Source organism: Stenella coeruleoalba (genome assembly GCF_951394435.1).
Source record: "Stenella coeruleoalba genome assembly, chromosome: 1".
Taxonomy (NCBI): Eukaryota; Metazoa; Chordata; class Mammalia; order Artiodactyla; family Delphinidae; genus Stenella; species Stenella coeruleoalba.
This window is the reverse complement of record NC_137169.1, coordinates 177,218,799-177,239,523: the sequence shown is the minus strand read 5'-3', so window position 1 is coordinate 177,239,523 and position 20,725 is coordinate 177,218,799. Positions and strand designations below refer to the sequence as shown.

General features: G+C 39.0%; 1 protein-coding gene across 7 annotated transcripts in view; it reads left to right on the top strand.

The window, feature by feature from the left end:
- The first annotated feature begins 14,176 nt into the window (after positions 1–14,176).
- The window catches only part of CEP350 (centrosomal protein 350), a 139,231-nt gene continuing 132,682 nt past the window's right edge, over positions 14,177–20,725 (top strand). For all 7 annotated transcript variants that reach the window (XR_013824898.1, XM_079903274.1, XM_079903280.1 and 4 more), the window contains exon 1: positions 14,177–14,582. The gene's annotated coding sequence lies outside the window, so the exon portion shown is untranslated. The remainder of the gene's footprint in view (positions 14,583–20,725) is intronic.

Genomic DNA, 20,725 nt, shown 5'->3' with positions numbered 1-20,725 from the left:
GAATTCAGCAAAATCCAACTATTTCTCACTTAGTCACTCATATTCTTTTTATTCAGAAATCCACATCCCAGTGTTCTTTCGAAAGAGCACCTAAATACTTTTTTTTTTTTTTTCTGGCTGCACCACAGATGTTAGTTCCCCCACCAGGGATCGAACCCGTACCCCCTGCAGTGGAAGTGCTGAGTCCTAACCACTGGACCTCCAGGGAATTCCCACATCTAACCGCTTTGAGCAACCACACTGTGTAGTAGAAGAGGAATATGTTCTGGATTCAGAAGGTGAGTTTCCAGTGCCAGCTCTACCACCCTCCAACCTGTGACTGAGAGCAAGCCACTTCACCTTTCCTCATCCCTATGATGCTAATACAGCTCAGGTTTTCATGAGAATTAAACAAGACAATGTCTGTGAATAACAGAGGTTATTAGAGTTTATACAAGAGCTATTTATATAGTGTACACTATATAAATACATATATTAGTTATATAAAATACATATGTAATAGTTATACCAGAACCACTTATATATGTAAAATAATTGTCGACATATGTTACATCAGTTTATATGTTTGCTTTGCACAAATTTTTCAATTCATGCTTGACATATGCAATCACTTATATTTCCAAAACCAGCTACCTCTTCACCATCACTCTCATTTCTTTCTGTCAGTTTTTCTGTCGCACAGTTCCAGCTGCTTTTGCCCCCTGATAATATTATGTGGACCTTCTGTTCATGCACTAGGATTTGTAACCAAATGCTCACATGTTCTCTTTTCTTGTTCAACAGGTGGGGAGCACTCAATCCTGGGATTCCAGGAGTGTTTTTAGTGGCTGATAAGCCTCATTAAAACCTGTGGGTCTTCTTCCCAGCTGCCTTTTTCTATTTTTGGAATGGCCACAGAAAATGTCCTGTCAAGAGTTTAAAATTTTCCACCGCCTGTACATAGGATGGTTTACCCCTTGCAAAACATAACCTGGTTTGGTTACATATAACCTCATTCTGACTTATATTCTTCAGGTTTTTTTTTAATTGCACCTATCTTGCTATAAGATATTTCATCACACATTTCATTCGTATAATTAGTCCATAAATCAGCAGTGAAACCGAGAGATGCTCTAAAGAGTGATGTTTTTCTCTTTAAGAGTGTTCTAAGAAACAGGGCTTACCTTTGTACAGTAAAGGGATTACCATGTCTGTTAGCTAAGCTATTTACAAGCAATGCCAGTAGGTAAAATCCAAAAAGAAGGTACTCAACATTAAAAGAGACTAATCTTTGAAGATTCTTGGAGATTAAATACAGGAAAATACAATCTTTAAAGCTTAGAAACTTTTCAAAATCACACATTTCAGAAGTACTTTTGTTCTTAACAAGTATAAAACTTAATTTGGGGAAAATGAGAAAGGCTTAGTACTTAGATTTAAATATATTGGTTGTCTCATTCATAAATCTTGTTGAGGAAAACTAGGAAGATAGAAGTAAATCATAGAGATAAAATGATCAAAAGTCAGCCTCACCCTGATCCAGATCTGCTCCCCAACACCAGAGTTTATCATTTTTATGTATTGTTATATACTTGTATATATACATGTACCCACAGAATAAGTATAGAATCATTTTTTTAATTTACATAAATGTCAGAGTGTAGACATCTGTTTAAGCAAGTTGCTTTTTCACACTCAACAATGCTTTTATTAAACAATGTTTTTGAGATGTACCCATTGTTTCTAATGTCTCACAATTGCTACAATGAATGAATCTATGATTCTAATCCTCTATATTAAAAAAAAAAAATGTCAGCCTCAGGTTTGTGCTAAATCCTGGTTTGCTTTTGACCTTACCAGAAATAGAGGAAGGAAGAAACTATCTAACGTCATTGCCTGGCTCTATTCCAAGAGAACTTCAGTATTCATCTTAAGAGAGGGATTATCTATCAAAAGTAAAATGTGGATTTGAAGCAATTTTCCAGATAATTCAATCTCCCCAAAGTTCCTTTGATCTGAACAACCAGATATTTAAGAAATGGATTTTGTTCTTCCTTAGACTTCCAGCTAGTTCTCCTAGTCTACTTCACTGATGGAATGAATTCATCCATCCATCCATTCAATGAGTTTTTATTAATTGTTAGAGCTAAATGCATAGCACTATGTTAAACAGGTCTACGTTTTCTTGTGATTGCAAAGAAGGGCATGCCCTTTGTGAAGGGCATGTTTGTCCTTTTCATGTCAACTTTACACATTACAGCTTCCTAACTCCTAGCTACCTTTACCAACCACTATGAACCAATAACTCAAAAACAGGATGGGAGAAAGTGTAGGTCCTACCACTGATTTTAACTGTTTGCCCTACAGTTCCATCACATCTTTGAGTCATATGCCATACCACAAAAATAGAAATACACCCTAAAACCAGAATCCCTGCTAACACTAGGTCCATCCAGGTTAAATTCCTTGTTTAAGAATCATAGGGCAATTGGGTGTGATTGGGACTTTGGAATCAGATATGATTTGAACCAACAATACCCTGCTATTCGAATATGACAGTTTCAAGTCCTTATGAATCCTGAGGTATTTTATCACAAGAATTTCATTCTCAGCAACTGGTTTATGCAAACCCAATGTTAATTGTATCTATACATTATTTGGAGTGGGGATGTTAAGATCTTTTTTTTTTTTTTTTCGGCTGTGCTACGAGGCTTGTGGGCTCTTAGTTCCCCAACCAGGGATGGAACCCAGGTCCCTGCAGTGAAAACGCTGAGTCCTGTCCACTGGACCGCCAGGGAATTCCCGTTAAGATCTTTTTTAAAGTTAGAAAATAAATTTCCAGACCATCCAAAAGTAAGTTTGTGCCTATTTGGGTTGTTTGCTGCTAAATTCATTTAGCTGCAACATACATTGAAAACCTCTCTGATCTCTTTCTTAAGAGTGATGTCTCACCTTCTCCAACAGGGTTAAATCTTTTACCTAGCAATAAAGCAAAAATAATGTTTTAATATTTACTCAACAAGAGGTTATAAGTAAATTGAGTGAAGTGAAGGTCTCTGTTTTCATTTTGCTAGACCCTGCTTAATGAGGATTTCTTTTCTTCCAAGCTATGGCTTTCTGCAATGGTCCAGTAACCTTTCACATTTAAGAAGAGTGAGAGGGACTTCCCTGGTGGCACAGTGGTTAAGAATCTGCCTGCCATTGCAGGAGACACGGGTTCGATCCCTGGTCCGGGAAAATCCCACATGCCATGGAGCAACTAAGCCCATGTGCCACAACTACCAAGCCTGCCCTCTAGAGCCCAGGAGCCACAACTACTGAGCCTGCGTGCCACAACTACTGAAGCCCGTGCACCTAGAACCTGTGTTCTGCAACAAGAGAAGCCACCACAATGAGAAGCCTGCACACCGCAGCGAAGAGTAGCCCCCGCTCCACGATGAGAGAAAACCTGTACGCAGCAATGCAGACCCAACGCAGCCAAAAATAAAATAAATAAATTTATTTAAAAAAAAAAGAAGAGTGAGATTCTGAGCCATGGGTGAGCTCAAATCCTAAGTCCTCTTTTCACTGAGGTAGACAAACACTGCTGCCTTATTGGTGGATTCTATCTGTGACTTGAATGGCTGAATTTTCAGAGAACTTTAAGGTGTATTCTTACATTATGTATTTCTGATCAGCAGTGGGCCTCATCGTGTGTCCTCTCACAGAATCTCAAAATCCCAGGGCAATTCCTCTGAGCTGAGTCATGGTCTCAGGACTGAGTGGCATCCATCATGAGAAACATAATACTTAGAGTTATACCTACAGGTTTGTCCAGTGAAAAATAGATTCTGCTGAGGTGGTCCAGTGTATTCTTACCAAAGGCAAATTCTTGCCATGTATTTCTCCTAGGGCTATTGGGATGATTAAACAAATGGGCTAAATCCCACTGCAAACACTGCAATAATTGTGTGTAATTCTTAGCTGATGTCTAACTAGTCTGTACTGGTTTAGTTGTTTAAATATTAAAACAGTTCTACACTAGCTGCTGAATAACTGCTGTCCCTCAGCAAACTGATTCCCAAGGCCTAACAACTAAGGAGTTTATCCCCAGCCCAAAAGGGGAGCCTCTGACCCTGCTCCATTCTGATTGGCTCCAAACATTACTGGACATTATAAAGTTTTAGTATCACTTTTGCGTAAAACAAATGTGAAAATAAAAGTGAATGATGTAACAAATGCATATACAAGTAGACTAACTACATTTTACAAATTTAATGTCCCATTATTAATGCTGCACTACAAATTATCCTTGAAATTTAGTAGCTTAAATAACAATATTTTACTCACAATTGTACAGTTTGGGCAGGACTTGTCTCTCCTCCAGTGATGTTAGCTGGGGTGGCTTAAAGCCTGGTGTGATGGTTAATTTTATGTGCCAACTTGGTTTGGCCACAGTACCCAGATATTTCATCAAATGCCAGTCTAGATATTGCTATGAAGGTATTTCTTAGATAAGATTAACATCAAATCAATAGATTTTGAGTAAAGCAGGTCACCCTCCATGATGTGGATGACCCTCATCCAATCAGTTGAAGATCTTAAGAGAAAACAGACTGAGGTCCCACACAGAAGAGGGAATTCTGCCAGCAGACTACCTCTGAGCTGAAGCTGCAGCTTCAATTCTTCCCTGGGTCTCCAGCCTGCTGGCCAACTCTCAGACATTGGACTTGCCAGGCTCCACAGCTGTGTGAGCTAGTTCCTTAAAATAAATCCCTCGCTCTCTGTCTCTGTCTCTCTGTCTCTCTGTCTTTCTCTCTGTCTCTGTCTCTCTCTCTCTATATATATATGTGTGTGTGTGTGTGTGTGTAACATATACAGAAAATACACATACATTTATAGATAGCATTTTATTGACTATTCTATTTTTATTATATATACATATTTACACATCCCATTGGTTCTATTAGACGCTGATTAATACAGATCAGGACTGGAATCATCTGGAACCATCACTTTTTCATGTGTCTGGTGGTTAATGCTGGAAAGACTATTAAATAATTGGGAACAGGAATACCTGGGGCTCCTTGGGCATCTCTATGTGGTTTTCCAGCATGGCAGCTTCAAGTGCGCTTTTTTTGCATGTCAGACAAGGATTCCCAAGGCACATGTCCCTAGAGACAGAGCACCAAGCAGAAGTGATATTGCTTTTTATGACCTAACCTCTGAAATCACATTGCATCACTTCTGCTGTATTCTGTTGGTAAAGGCAGTTACAAAAGTCCATCTAAGCTCAAGAAGAGGATACACAGACCCCACATCTCAAGAGAGGAATGTCAACATCCCATTTTAAGAAAAGCATGTAGGATGAAATATATTGGTACAGCCATCTTTGGAAAATACTATCTGCAGTATTAATGTTTCTAAGCTTCTGAAATATATTTTCTATTTATTTAAAGTCACCAGGTTTCCCTGGTGGCGCAGTGGTTGAGAGTCTGCCTGCTGATGCAGGGGACACGGGTTCGTGTCCCGGTCCGGGAGGATCCCACATGCCGTGGAGCGGCTGGGCCCGTGAGCCATGGCCGCTGGGCCTGCGCGTCCGGAGCCTGTGCTCCGCAACGGGAGAGGCCACAACGGTGAGAGGCCCGCGTACCGCAAAATAAATAAATAAATAAATAAAGTCACTAATACTTGATTCTCTACTTTTCAAGTAGGTCCACTTATTGACCATTCTTTTTTTTTCTTGACTTAAAATAGGTATTTTATTATGAGAGAAATGTATCCTTAAAAACCAAATTTCTAGTTTTTCCAGTTTTAGTATCTTGATTTTTTTTTTAAGTCACATAAAGTAAGTCTAAAGCGAAACTAAAAACTTTTCATGTGACCTTTAGGCCTAGGAAATTTTTGACCAAAATAAAAACAAAGATGTAATAAGAGTATAATTAATAAATGCCAGAGAAGACAATTTAATTTTTGTCTTGAGCTAATCAAAATGTGGACAATGTTAACATTATCTTTGAGATTCTTTGCAGTTAGAACCAGCTGTACTGCTTTTTCACTGACACATCTTCCTCTCATAGGAATGTAGGTAGAGGAGGCGCTGGGCTCAGGTGATAGGATGACCTCTCTTTGCTGGTATGGGACAGCAGCTTTGAATCAGGAGACCAGTCAAGTTGATTCTACACTAGCATCCCCTAGGTGACGGTTGCTCCTTACTTGAACTGCAGCTAATTTATGCCCAAGGCAGTTACTACTGCTTTTTCTTGGCTTAAACTCTGATGAAAAGAATGACTGTACTTTTCTGCCCAGTGTTGTAAAGTTGAAAAGTTTCTTGAGCCCCAGCTTTGTAGGATATCATTTCTACTGGGTGAAATTACATTCTTGTGCTCTTTTACTCTTCCATCTTGCTGTTCCTGCTCCCATTCCCCACATAGATTTTTAAGTTGTTTTTATGTTTAACGTATATTATTTAATATTTTGGATATAAAAGCGCGATGAAAAAAAATAATACAAACATCTGTATATCCACACCCAGCTTGAGAAATAAAAACATTATCAACACAGGAAGTTGAAGCTTCTTGCGGTCACCCCTACCACGTATTGATTCCCCTTCTGCTCCTTCAGAGGTAATGGCATTTCCAAATTCAGTTTTTTTTATTCCTTGATACTTAAAAATATTTTGCTACATTTATGTGTATTCCTGAGTAAGCTATACCAATATTGCACATGTTTTTAAGCTTCATGGAAGTGGTATTATGTATATATCCTTTTGCAATTCGCTTTTTAAAAACTATGTTTGTGAGATTTATCCTTTAATTTATTTTCATTGTTGCTTAGTATTTTATTGTATGAGTATTCCCCAGCTTACATACCCATTCTCCTGCTGATGGATCTATTATTTCCTATTTTTGAGATTATAAACAATGCTTTCATAAAATCTCTTGCACTTGGGTTTCTTATAGAAGTTAACTATTTAATACAAGTCTTAGGTGAGATAAGGAGCCTGTATCAGAATATAAATCAACGTATCATTTCTTTTTATTTATTTATTTACTTACTTGGTTGCACCAGGTCTTAGTTGAGGCGTGCATGTGGGATCCAGTTCCCTGATCAGGGGTCTAACCTGGGCCCCCTGCATTGAGAGTGCGGAGCCTTATCCACTGCGCCACCAGGGAAGTCCCATTGTACCGTTTCTTTCATCAAGAAAGTTTTATCTCAAAAAAAAAAAGTCAGCTCACCTAGGTGGTGTGCTTACTGATGTAGTTGATTTACATCCTTGCACAAGCTCTTTATCTTACTGTAGTTCAATAACAACGAGTTTGAGGATGTGGACCACTTTCAGTGAACTTGTTGGGTCATAGATATATCTTCAACTTTACTGCCTATTTCCAAAGCGTTCTCCCAAATCATTGAACCAATTTACATAGCTATCAGAAGTGAATAAAAATTCCCATTGCTTCACGTCTTTGCCAACATGTGGTATTATCAGACTTTTAAATTTTTTGCAATCTGGTGGGTGTGAGACAGTTCTTATTATGGTTTTATTTTGTCTTTCCCTGATTGCTGGTGATGTAGAGCATCTTGCCATTTAGAAAAAAATTTAAATTGTTTTTTATTGAGATATAATTGACATATAACATTGTATTAGTTTTAGGTGTATGATATAATGATTTGATACATGTATCTATTGTGAACATACAGCATTTGTCTTCCTCTGTTTGACTTATTTCACTTAGCATAATGCCCTCAAGTTTGTTGCAAATGGTTGCCTCTTTTAAAAATTGGTTTTTAGTTTTTTTTTTTTAAATCACTGAACTTTTCTGGACTGTTGCTACTAATCTTTAATTTTGTCTTTAACTCCTTTTTCCAAAGGCGGATTACGTCTGCTATTGCTTCTTCTGTTATGTCTTCTTGCTTCTTCTCCCTCTTCTCTTTCTTTCCCCACTGTTGATCATTCCATTCTTGCCTGTGGAATGTTACTAATGCACCTATGACTGATTTTCTGCTTTTCTAAATCCACTGTCACTCTTTGCTGGCTCAAGTTCTCTCAGGATCTGTCTCTACTTGTGGTAAAGGTCATGTAATTCCATGCTGAATAAGCAAGACTCAGGGGTGTGATAATAAAAACAACTTTACTTTGTTCTTCCGCTGTCCTTCTATATCCGTTCTGTGAGGGAAATCCTTCTCTTACTCCTGGATAAAACTCAAGAAGTTCCCATGACTTTTCTGATCAATTTTAGTTAATAAAAAGTCGGAACTCACGTTAGCTGACAAACAGTGTTAATTCAGTAATAAAATGTCCAGTGCAATATATGAATCAACATTTCTATCTTTACCCAAAGGTGTGACTGCTACCCTCTCCTATCTAGGGCTTCCTGCATTTTTGCTGTCTTCTTCCAGGAGGGAGCAAGGTGCTTTTCTTTTTCTGTCTGGACTATCTCCATTTCCTCAAGTTTGCTGCCCTACCCGGGGTGGAAGGCAGGAAGGCAGGGAGGCGTGGAGGAGCTGTGAGGCTTATAAGAACATTCTCACCTGACTGCTACTGTTGTAAGGTGGATGTTTAAAGCCAATTCTTTCTCTTGGGGTATTTCCCTGGCTTCTTTAAAGGATCTCCTGCCTGGCTGCCATAGCTGCAACTCCCTGGATGTGCGTCTTGCCTCCCCTTCAGCTGGCCACTCCCAAGGTCCCCTCATCTTTGGTTCCCAGCCAAATACTCTTCTTTCTCTGGATTTCACTCACTCCTTCAGGCCACCCTCTTGGGAGGATTCCTTCCATTTTAATTTCTTTTTTTAAAAAGGAAAATACCTATTCTTTATTTTAAAATATTTATTTTTTTGAATGGTTCGTATAGTCACATTTTTTACTGACAAGTTGCTCTAGTAACCCAAAGAAATGAAGGAGAAATCAGCTGCCTCACCACCCAGACCTTGATTTGTTCAGACGTTTCAATGCCTTATGATACAATAAAACCACGAACATTTTCTTTAAAAAAAAGTTCGAAATTTTAAAAATATAAGAGACTACAACTGATAAGTCTCCCTCTTACTCCCTGTCATTAGTTTCCTTCCATATTGACAGCCAGTGTTAACAGTCTCTTCTGTACCTCTGTAGAGATATTATATGTATGTATAAGCAAATGTTATATATCTGCCCACCTTAAGTCAAAGAGTAGAATACTATTGACATGGGTCCCACAGCTAGTTCCTGGGATTCACTAATCTCTGGCTCCCCTTTTAGAGCAAGGAATATTTAATTTCACGAGTACCGTCAGATACTCAGAACAGAAGCTGCTGTACTTTTTCCAGGCCCAATTCCTGGAATAGTCTCAGACTACTCCGGCGTCCAAATTCTGAAGCACATATGTAGCTCTCCTCAAAGCCCCTCTCTCACTAGCTTGAGGTAAGGAAAAAGCTACCTCTGCATTTCCACTGCCTGTTCTCTCCTCAAAAGTCTTCCCCTCAAATCCTCTGAATCTACAATCCCTCAATTCTTTCATATCAGTGACCAGGTTGAAGGATCTTTGGGGAAGTTATGTGAAGAATCACATAACCGGTCTCATATTACTCCTTTGAAAATGTGCTTCTTGGAGTCCCGTCACATAACTTACTCTGGTTGCTGCTATCAGTTTGCCTTAGGGCTTCACTCAAAAACTGTAATTTAACATTTTTCCAAAGAAGGCATGCAGATGGACAACAGGTACATGAAAAGATGCTCTATATGGCTAACCAGCAGGAAAATGCAAATCAAAACCACAGGGAGATGTCACCTCACACTTGTTATAATGGCTATTATCAAAGAGACAAGAGATAACAAGTGCTGATGAGGACATAGAGCAAAGGGAACCCTTGTACATTGTTGGTGAATATGTAAATTTAGTGCAGCCACTACTACGGAAAAAATATGGAAGTTCCTCAAAAAGTTAAAAATAGAATTGCCATATGATCCAGCAATTCCATTTCTGGGTATTCATTTTTTTTTTTTTTTTTTTTTTTTTTTTTTTTTTTGCGGTACGTGGGCCTCTCACTGTGTGGCCTCTCCCGTTGCGGAGCACAGGCTCCGGACGCGCAGGCTCAGCGGCCATGGCTCACGGCCCCAGCTGCTCCGCGGCATGTGGGATCCTCCCGGACCGGGGCACGAACCTGTGTCCCCTGCATCGGCAGGCGGACTCTCAACCACTGCGCCACCAAGGAAGCCCCTGGGTATTCATTTGAATAAAATGAAAACACTTAACTTGTAAAGATATATTCACCCCATGTTCATCGCAGCATTATTTATAATAGTCAAGATACGGAAACAAACTAAGTGCTTATCAACAGATGAATGGCTAAAGAAAATGTGATATACATATATATATATATATATGCCACAACATTCTATTATTCAGCCATAAAAAAGATGAAATCTTGCCATTTGTGACAACATGGATGGACTATGAAGGCATTGTGCTATGTGTGGTGATGGATGTTAACTAGATTTATTGTGATATCATTCTGCAATACATACAAATAACAAATCATTATGTTGTACACCTGAAACCAATATAAAGTTTTGTATGTCAATTATATATCATTTGAAAAAGGAATGACGAAATTAAAAATTGCAACTTAATATTCTTGTTAATAACAGTCAAATATGGTTAAATGCTGCCTTTATAGATATCCCTATTCTCCTTTCACTCTCTGGATTTCCTGTCAAATGACTTCTCTGACCAATATTACCTTGGCTTGTGTGCTCAAGCATACACACTCACACATACACAAATATTTATATATATGAAGATAAATGACTATGTCTCTGTTTTATTGTCAAAGAAAGTTCTTACTGATAAATTTTAGTTTTTTTATAGTTCTGCACATCAGAACACCAAATGCCCTAGAAAATTCAAAACTAAGCCAAAAGACTGAATCTAGAAAAAGAAAGTAACCAGAAAACCCATCCCTAAATTTGGTGTCTGCATAGTTTGTTAGAATTGAAGGGAAATTTGCAGTCTGAATGGTTGAATTTATTATTGAAAAGGTGGTGGACAAGAATACAGATCAGATTTGACACCTAGGCTTGACATTTCAATTGAAATGTCTTTAGCCATTCCTGACACATAATTTCATTCAATTAACCTCAAATAGCGAATGACATCACCATAGCTATATCTCTCTATTTCTCTATTTGTTATGTCTAGAGATCAATGTCAAATATTACATTCTCAGGAGAGAAAACATGTAGCTATTCACTCCAAATTTAATTAAATCCAACAAACATTCAATTAAATTCAACAAATATTGAGTGCCTAGTATATGCAAGGCACATATTCAGTTGATAAAAAATAGTAAAAATAACCAACATTTTTGAGCACCTTCTGTGCACGAAGTACCATGCTATGCTATGTCCTTTACATGTGTTGTTTCTTTTAACCCTCACAAAACCTTATGGAGTAGTAGGTACAATTGTAATCTCTACCAGACAGATGTGGAGACTGAGGCACAAAGAGGTTAAGTAACTTGACCAAAGTTATTTGATTTGATCCAGGTCTACGTGACTCCAAAGTTTATGCTCTTAAACCACTGTGAAGGAAACAAAGAGCTTTATAGTCTAACGTGACAAAGGTGTGTAATATAAATGCAGAACTATCTATAGTAGGTACAGTCCTAAGGAGGTACACAGCATTGTGGAGTTCAGGGGTGCACTCAGTACCTGCAAAGGATGAGCAGTCATGGAATTTTTCCTGCAGTAGGTAGCTTTTGAGCTCGTACTTAAGGGATGTGGCAGAAATTGCAAACCAGGGTGATATGTGATCCAGGTTATGGAACAAAGGTCTAGAAGTAGGAATGAACGGGCCATGTCTGAGATGGAAACTGGCTTGAACATTACATCCAGTTAGGGAAATAATAATAGCCACTCTTTATTTCTCTCTTTTATGTGCCAGGCTCTTGACAGATGTTATTTCTAATCTTTAAGACAACCCTATATGGTAGGTATAATTAGTCATGATTTATGGACAATAAAATGGAGGTTTTTGAGGTCATGGGCAAGTGATGGAGTCAAGATTTGAATTGGAATCTTCCTGACACCATATCCTTGCCCTTTCTATTTTTTTGTGCTGCCTTATTTTAGGAAGTTAGAAAGCTTGGCTGGTGTCATATTGAGAAAAGCCTTAACGACTGAGGTGAGGAATTTTTACTTATCTTGGCAGTCACAGGCAGGGCAGGGACAAAACTCAGGCTGAACTCTAGGAAGACTGCTGAAATCATTTGGGCAGGAGAAATGAGAGCCTGAATTTTAACAGAAATACAGGACAGAAAGAGGAGCTGGCTTTGTGGGATTGAGGAGTGGGAAAACACATGAACTTAATTTGGGAGTTGGAGGTACCGATGACTTCTGTATCTATGTGGAGATGGGTAAGACAGTTGGAGATTCAGTCTGAAATTTTGGGCTAAGATCAAGTTCTCCAAGAAAGTTGAGAGTCAAAGCTACAGTACTCAACAAAGAATATAAAGACTATAAAGACACCAAGATCTTGGTGTCTTCTAAGAAGTAGGAAAAAAAGGGAGCTACATTAAATACCTATTATGTGCCTAGCACTACTGGCAGGGTAACAAACCTTTCCTCATTAAGCTTCCAATCTTGTTCAAGAGATTAATTACACTCATGAAAGAGCAAACAGTACAAAACAATATACTCAGGAGCCAACCTGTAGGGTATAAACAACAGGAGTTATGGGATGTTGAAAAGGAGAGGGGTTGATGTGTTGAAGTTCTTTTCAAAGTGAAGGAGAGGCCAAAGATCAGTACAAGGTATAAGAGGTGGAAATCGTGCATAGGCTGATATGAGGATAGCATTGCTCCCTACACAGTGACAGGAATTTTGGTGTTTTCTCTGTTGCCCAGGGGGTAGTATGGAGGTGAAAAAAATATAAATAGCCTTTGGAGTAAGGGAGACCTCAAATTTTACATCTGCTTTTTATTGATGGTGTAATATTGGGCAAATTACTTAGCTTTTCAGCACTTTAAAAAAATGAGTATGATACTTAATAAGATGGTTGAATAAATTCAGTAAAATAACATGAAAAGCATCTATCCCACTGCTTTACATAGGAAGGTTGGGGAAAACTTAATTAACTCTCTCCTTATGTTGTTTTTCTTGCTACCACTTGCACCACTGGGATACCCACATTTCCTGTTTTTCCCCCCAGCACAGCTTCCTGGAGACACAGTACACATTTTACATATGTGCAGGATTTTTGTACATCCATTTACCTCCTATTCAGGCACAGCTATAGGCCCTAAGAGAGCGGGCAGTTACTGCCTCCAGCTTTTATTAAGATCCACTCGACAAGCATTTATTGAGCACCTACAATGTTCCAGTCACTATGCTAGGCCCTGTTGGTGTATAAAGAGAAGAGAAAAAAAAGAGTCCTCAAGATGAGAAACAGTCTCTGGATAAATAGCTATATGAGTTCAGAAGGTGGAGGAAAGTGAAGGGTGGAGGGCTTGTGTGCAGTAAGCACCTAGCAGAAGGTGGCATTATTTGCAAAAGAGATGTCATTTAAGCTAAGTCTTCACAGATCATAGAATTCACCATGTAGAGATTGGGGAAAGTGGTTAAGGATGGTAGAAGATATGGTGATCATAGAGTCTCTTAAAGCACAGTTATATCAATGCCAACACCTAACGGGAGGAAACTCCGTTTTACTTGCTCTGGAGTCTTAAGCCACTAGACAGAGTGCGTGCTGAACAGAATTGTAACCCTCGCGAATGAAACGGCCACAGTGCCAGCAGTGGGTAACTGCCGCAGCCGCAGAGCTGCAATTACTCTGAAACTGACTGGGGTACAGAAGATTTATTTGGACAACTGGTGAAACATCATAAACACTGAGAAGCTGCAATTTTCAGACTTCGAGCTTATCCTTGTCATAACCCCAGCTTGCTTTTTTTCGGCCGGGGGTGAAATGCGCAGCCAAAAGGCCCACTTACATGAAAGAGGGCTGGGGGGGGGGCGGGGGGTGAGGGGAAGGTCTCCGCTGCGGATCTACTTAGGCTCCTCCCAAGACCTGCAAGGCTCAACCTTCGCCACACCAAACATGGCGCCCTCGAGCTTCCTCTCCTCGTTTTATCTCACACTCGCCTTTTGGCCACACTTAGCACGGCCCTAACCGAAGGTTGCATTCCTCTGGAACTGACTCGGGACACTTCTCGCGAGTTTTGCCTGGACACACCCCCCCGCCCCCCCACTGCTCCCGCCCTGCCTCGCGCCGCCGCCACCGCCACTGCCGCTGGCGCCGCTCCTCCTCCGTGTCAGTTGTTGGGCTGTAATGGCGACTGGGCCGCCGCTGCTGAAGTGACTCCCGGGCGGGGGAGCCGGGCCAGACCTGCGCCAGAGGGAACTGCAGAGAGCCGCAGCTCAGGGGGTGGCTTGCTGTGGGGGAGGGGAGGCAACCTTTCTGCCTCTCCTTCCTTCTCTGCAGACCCGCGGATCCCGGGAGCCGGTGCGAGGCGGGCACCCGGTGCGTCCCCGGAGCGGGGAGGCCAGGGCCGGGCAGCCCTGGGGCCGGTCGGGGCGGCGTCACTGCACCCTCCGCCAGGCCCCGCGGGATGCACCGTGGGGGCCGAGGGCGGAGGCGACACTCTCAGGTGAGCTGCGGGAGGACCTGGCTGGGACCGCGGATGCTCGCTTAGCCTTCGCTGCCTCTGTCCGCGGTCCCGGGTCGGCGGGGGAGGCGGGGCGGGGCGCCAGGAGCTCTGGCCCAGTCTGGCGTCCCCCTCGAGGAGCCTCCCTGGGTCCTAGGCTTTGCTAGGAGGGCCATTCTGAGACCTAGGTTTCAGGTCCCACCGGTGCCTGCAGTAGACGGGATTTCCTTCCTTATCTGCCAGTGCCTGTCCCCCACTCCCTCGCCCCTCCTCTCTTCTGCAAAAGGTGTGAGATACCTCTCGCCCTTGCTCTCCGGAGAAGTGTCTCTTCTTCATTTGGATATCTGGCGTATTTTGGGAAATCCCGGGGAACTGGCTCCAGTGGCAAGGATGACTAGTTTCTGTTCCTTTTTGGTGGGGATAAACATTTTCAAGCATAGGGAAAACTTTGATCTTCTTTGGCAGCTGCTGAATGTAGTCTGTCCATTTATTCACAAGTGATGTAGGGGGAGATTTAAAAAGCTTGTACGCTTTGAAAGTTGTCACTATTTTACCCTGGCCTCTTTGAAGTGTAGCCTAACATGCTAAATGATATTTAGCTAATGTCACAAATATGGGTTGGAATTTGGCTGGCTTTTCGGATAGGAGGTTGCACATAGGTATAGATTTTGATGTGGTTTTTGTGTAGCAGTAAATCCTCCATATAGGAAAAAACACGTTGTCAGGAATAGTGATCAGTATCCACGTCTGTACTCCACCTGATTGTTTTGTTTTGATGGTGATCCTCGTTTTGAATTTGGAAAAGTCGTTAATGGTTATGTTGCCATGTTAACGATACCTCCTCCAGCCCTGTATTTTAAGGGTTTTTAAAGAATGGCTATTTTAGGCAGGCCTAGTAAGAGCTTGAAAAGGTTTGTAGAGCAATTAAAATACTCTCCATTAAAATAATTTCTTACTTTAAAATATTGTGTTTAAACAAGGCAATGTGCTGCTAATAACATGAGATTGTGACTTTGGGGGATTGGTTGTTAGACCTATGGTAGAAGTTGCTTTAAGCCCATGGGTATGTAATAATTAGTTTTGGTGTGCTAAATTTACAAACTCCGTTCAGTGTAATAAAATAAATCTGAACCATTGAACCGTCATTGCATTGCATTTAAGATACTTTAATCAGATACATAAACATCAAGCTAGAATACATTGTATGTGTGGATAAATACATATGTATCTCAACTTTTCATAGTGAGTAGCATGGCTTGTGTTTGTAATAATGGTGAGTTATAGTATGTATACAATTTCATACATATGTTGAAGAATTTTTCTGATTCTCTGAGATATATTGGTGCGTAGTGTTATGTAAGAGCATTAATACTTGAACAGCCAGCCTCCTGTGGGGTAATTAATTTATGAGTTATGAAGTTTAGAATTTTTTTCTAATGGTCTGATTGCTAGTCTTTTGACCATTTTATAACACTTTTACCATATCATGGACAGAAGAAAGGAGATGAAGTCCCTATCTAACGAATTTTGTTGTTTGTTAAATAGCTGTAAGTCATAGTGGGAGCAAAAAGAAACTGCTGTCTAAAATAACTTACATCATTTTTTGGTGTGCCTCTACATAAATTATTTAGTGCTCAGAGCAATTTTGTGAGGTAGATTTGACAAATGTCCTTATTTTGTAGTTGTGGAAATTGACAAGGAATAAATAAATGAACAAGGAAGTTCATTTATTTATGTGAATGATGGTCTTATTTCCACAGATGATCTAAGACTTTAAAATTTTTCTTTATTTTTATTGACATACTGGTTTCAGGCGTATAGCATAATGATTCGACCTTTGTATTTATTGCAAAGTGATCACGTCTAGTTAACGTCATAGAATTAGTTTTATTTAAAATTGAATATTAATATAGATACTTCTGGCATTTGGTTTTTTAAAATCTAAAAGATTGTGACAAGCCACTAGTTCCTTACGTGGATAACTGTCGGTACTTTAAAACCATTAGTATTTTCATAGCATTATGTTAATTAGTAACAAGCCATGAATTATTGTAGTGAATTGCTCTACTTCTGTATGTACTTTTTGCTTGAACAGTGTTCTTAAGAAATTGTAGTTAATTTGTCATCTCTCATTTTGTTTGGATACTCAGAGTCCTGTCATCTTTTTTTTTTTTTTTAACATCTTTATTGGGGTATAATTGCCTTACAATGGTGTGTTAGTTTCTGCTTTATAACAAAGTACCTGTCATCTTTAGTACTTCAGATCGTTTATATTCTTGGTTAGCTACAACAAATATTCAAGCCACATGGTCAGCAGCATAACTGAAAAGTAGGGACATCTTGGTGATTTTATTATAGAATTGATGATTTAAAAAGTTAACTTACCATCTATACTTGTGATTGCTATTTTTGCCTTGTGGGGCAAGTCGTGAAGTCATTTTCTTTATTGACTTTTTTTTACAAAGTCAATTTCTAGTGTCACAAATCACTCCCGAAACCTGAATAATCAAAAGATTGCATAGGTTTTTTTGCATTAATATTTTTGTTCGTTATCACAAGTATAACTTCACATTTGCTAGTGGTTACTTTGGGTTATTATTTGCCTTTTTCATCTAGTGTGTAAGTTCCATGATGGCAGAGATTGTCTATTAACTGTTGTGCACCCAGTGCCTAGCACATAGTAAAATAGTCAATAAATATTGGCTGAATAAATTGACTAGAGAGTGGTCTTGGCATAGTATTTAAACAAAACAAAACACTAGTTCATGGTTCCTAGGCACACATCAACTCTTCTTAGGAATATAGTCCATAGATAAAGTCAAGTTTGCTAGGTGGCAGGGGAATGACAGACTGGTATTAAAAGGTTGCTGAGAATAAGCCACAGGTAGATCCTGAAAACTTTATTGACTATTTTAATGATTTGCTTAGATGTTCTGACAATAGTTATTGTAATTTAAAGAAAATGGAAGCTTTAAGACCCTGACCTGTTATACTAGTACTATAATTATAGGCTTGTAATAATTTTAAGTCTCTTTTAATTACAGCATTGGGAGTTTTAAATCTTAAAGGCTAGCTAGTCCAATTCCCACGTTTTATATGTAAGTAAACAGAGTTCATATGGAGGAAATATCTCACCCATAGTTGATTTCATAACTGGATGAAGACTCCACTATACAGCTGTGAAGTCTACATTTGTTTAATATGAAGATAATTATCAAATCAGAGGATAATTGTGAACAACTGGCAATCTCTTCTATGTAAGTGTTAACTAAAAACTCAAAAAACAGGCCTCACTCTTCATGAATCAAATATTTATTTATTTATTTTTGGCTGTGTTGGATCTTCATTGCTGCGCGCGGGCCTTCTCTAGTTGGCGGTGAGCAGGGGCTACTCTTCGTTGTGATGCGCGGGCTTCTCAATGCGGTGGCTTCTCTTGTTGCGGAGCATGGGCTCCAGGCGCATGGGCTTCAGTAGTTGTGGCACGTGGGCTCAGTAGTTGTGGCTTCTGGGCTCTAGAGTGCAGGCTCAGTAGTTATGGCACATGGGCTTAGTTGCTCCGTGGCATGTGGGATCTTCCTGGACCAGGGCTAAACCCATGTCCCCTGCAGTGACAGGTGGGTTCTTAACCGCTGCGCCACCAGGGAAGCCCCCCAAAATATTTTTTAACCTAAATATGAATCTCAAACTTCTCCTCTGTCATTGGGACTATAAATTGGTGCAACTGTTTCTGGAAGGAAATTTGGCATCACCTATCAAAATTAAAAGTGCACATATTCTTTGATAGAGTCATTTCATTTTTAGGAGTTTACCTCACAGAAAATTTAACACAAGAGCTCTAGAACAAATCTATAAGGATGTTCATTTTCGCATTATTACAAATAAATGTCTACAACATTTATAAGTAACAAAAAAAAATCCTAAATGTTTGTTGGTAGGGGAATAGTTAAAATTACAGTATATTTATGCTGTGACATACAATGCACTTGTTAATAGATTGAGGGATAGATATATTTACTTGATGAGAAGTAGCTGAGTGTTTCTTTGAGCACAGGAACCATGCAGCCAACTTTCTGGGTTCAAATCCTAACCATTTATTAGCTGTGACCATTAGCAGGTTACTTAAACTCATCTATAAAGTGGATATAATTATAGTTCTCACCTGACAGGGCTGTTGTGAGAATTAAATGAGTTAATATTTAAGCCCTAAGTAAATACCACATAGGTGTTTGTAATTATTATTATGTTCTGACAAGGAAGAATGTTCATGATATAATATTGAGTGAAAAAAATAAGTTGTACTACACTGTGCAATATGATTCAGTGTTAAATACATAGGCAAAGAAATGTAGTTTGATTTTGTTTTGATTTTGTATGTGCATAGGAAGGGCTCTGTAAGGATAGACATTAAACTATTAGCTGTGTTTATTGCTGGGAGAGTGGATGACTTTCCTTTTTTCTTTACTTTAGGCACTTTTGTGTTGTTTATTGTAAGTGGCATTATCATTTTTGAAACTCTTTTTTCTGAAAAAGAAAATATTGAGGCAGAATTTTTCTACTATTATACAGTCACATAATATAGTTTTGAATATAGTTTTTCAGAGAGCTACAGAGTTCATCCACAGAATATCACATGATTAGATTCTGTTTCAAAACTTTTGTTGAGGGAAGGTTAAAATTAATCTATGAAAATTCCTGATGAATGTATTTATTTTTATTCTAGCTTTGTGACCTTACGTCTTATTTCTTAATTTACAAAGTAAGCACGTAGGCTAGATCAGTGTTTTGTAAACCCAGGATCCCAAGACCGTGCCATGAGGTACCTGGGAGCACCGTAGTAAACTCACATGGGCACTGTTGAATATTTTTAAATTTTTGAGGGAAACTAATATTCGACAACTGTGGGTTATCTGTGGGATATTTGACGTCTGTGAGACCACTGCTTAAACTATTAGTTTGAGGTACTGTGCATGAGATTGTGCCACATTCCTTTCAATGACAGTTATGTCTTCAAAAAGCTAGGTTTTGGGGGTTGCTGTGATTAAAAGAAAGTTCTGTGCAGAAATCAGTGTGAAACAGTAAATGAAAGTGGCTGTGTCCAAAGTGATTTCAAGGTCTGAGAAATTATGTAATGTCTTTTAGGTGCACACATCCCATTAATAAGTAATTGTGGTTATTTAGTAATTAAAAGATTTCTTTTAATTTATATGTATTTTTCAAGCTGCTACTAAGTTGTTAGGACATAAATACTTACTAGGTTATATGGACCTAACTACCTAATAAATGGAACTGTTAGGTAATTTTTTGGCCTGTGGGCACTATGAAAAAATTACTGAGACACTAAGGGTTCTGTGAACTGAGAAAGCTTGGGAACCTCTTGAACTCTTTTGACTAGGACACCCATAGTAAAAAATAGATTTTCCATGGGAACATAATATACATAGATATATATATATCTATATATAAAATGAAATGAAAGTTTCACCTAAAAAATACCCTTGCTGCTTTCAATACACCCTGATATTTTCAATTCAGTTTTATTTGGTTTCATTAAAAAATGCAGGCTCTAACGTACCAGATTGATTCTTTTTGATCTACTATGTGGTACCATAACTACATATTTGAAAAACATGAGATTAGATGACCCCTAACTTCCAGCTCTAATATGCTTTGTTCTCTGATTAGTTATAAATGAAGTTGGACTACACTTAAAACAATATAGATGAATCTCTGAAAAGTTGTGTAGATGCTACGCTTTCTTGTATGATGAATCATTTAAAATTCTATAGAGAAATAATGGTGTAAAGGAGATCTTTTTATAGATGGAAGGATATTTTTGCAACCAGAAGAGTCGGATTTATCTTTGATAAATTTGAGGTTAGGTGATTTTTTAAAAAGTTAACCACTTAAAGTTTTTGTTGTTGTTGTAAATGGACTTGTAAAAGCTCCTTTGGAATCATGGCATCTCTCCCTTTTAAAAACTAGATTGATTGATTGATTTTTTAAAACCTACATCCTACTTTCCTTAAGCAACCATGTTTGTTTGCTTATTTACTTACTTTTGGCTGCGTTGGGTCTTTGTTGCTGTGTGCAGGCTTTTTCTAGTTGTGGTGAGCAGGGTCTACTCTTTGTTGCGGTGCGTGGGCTTC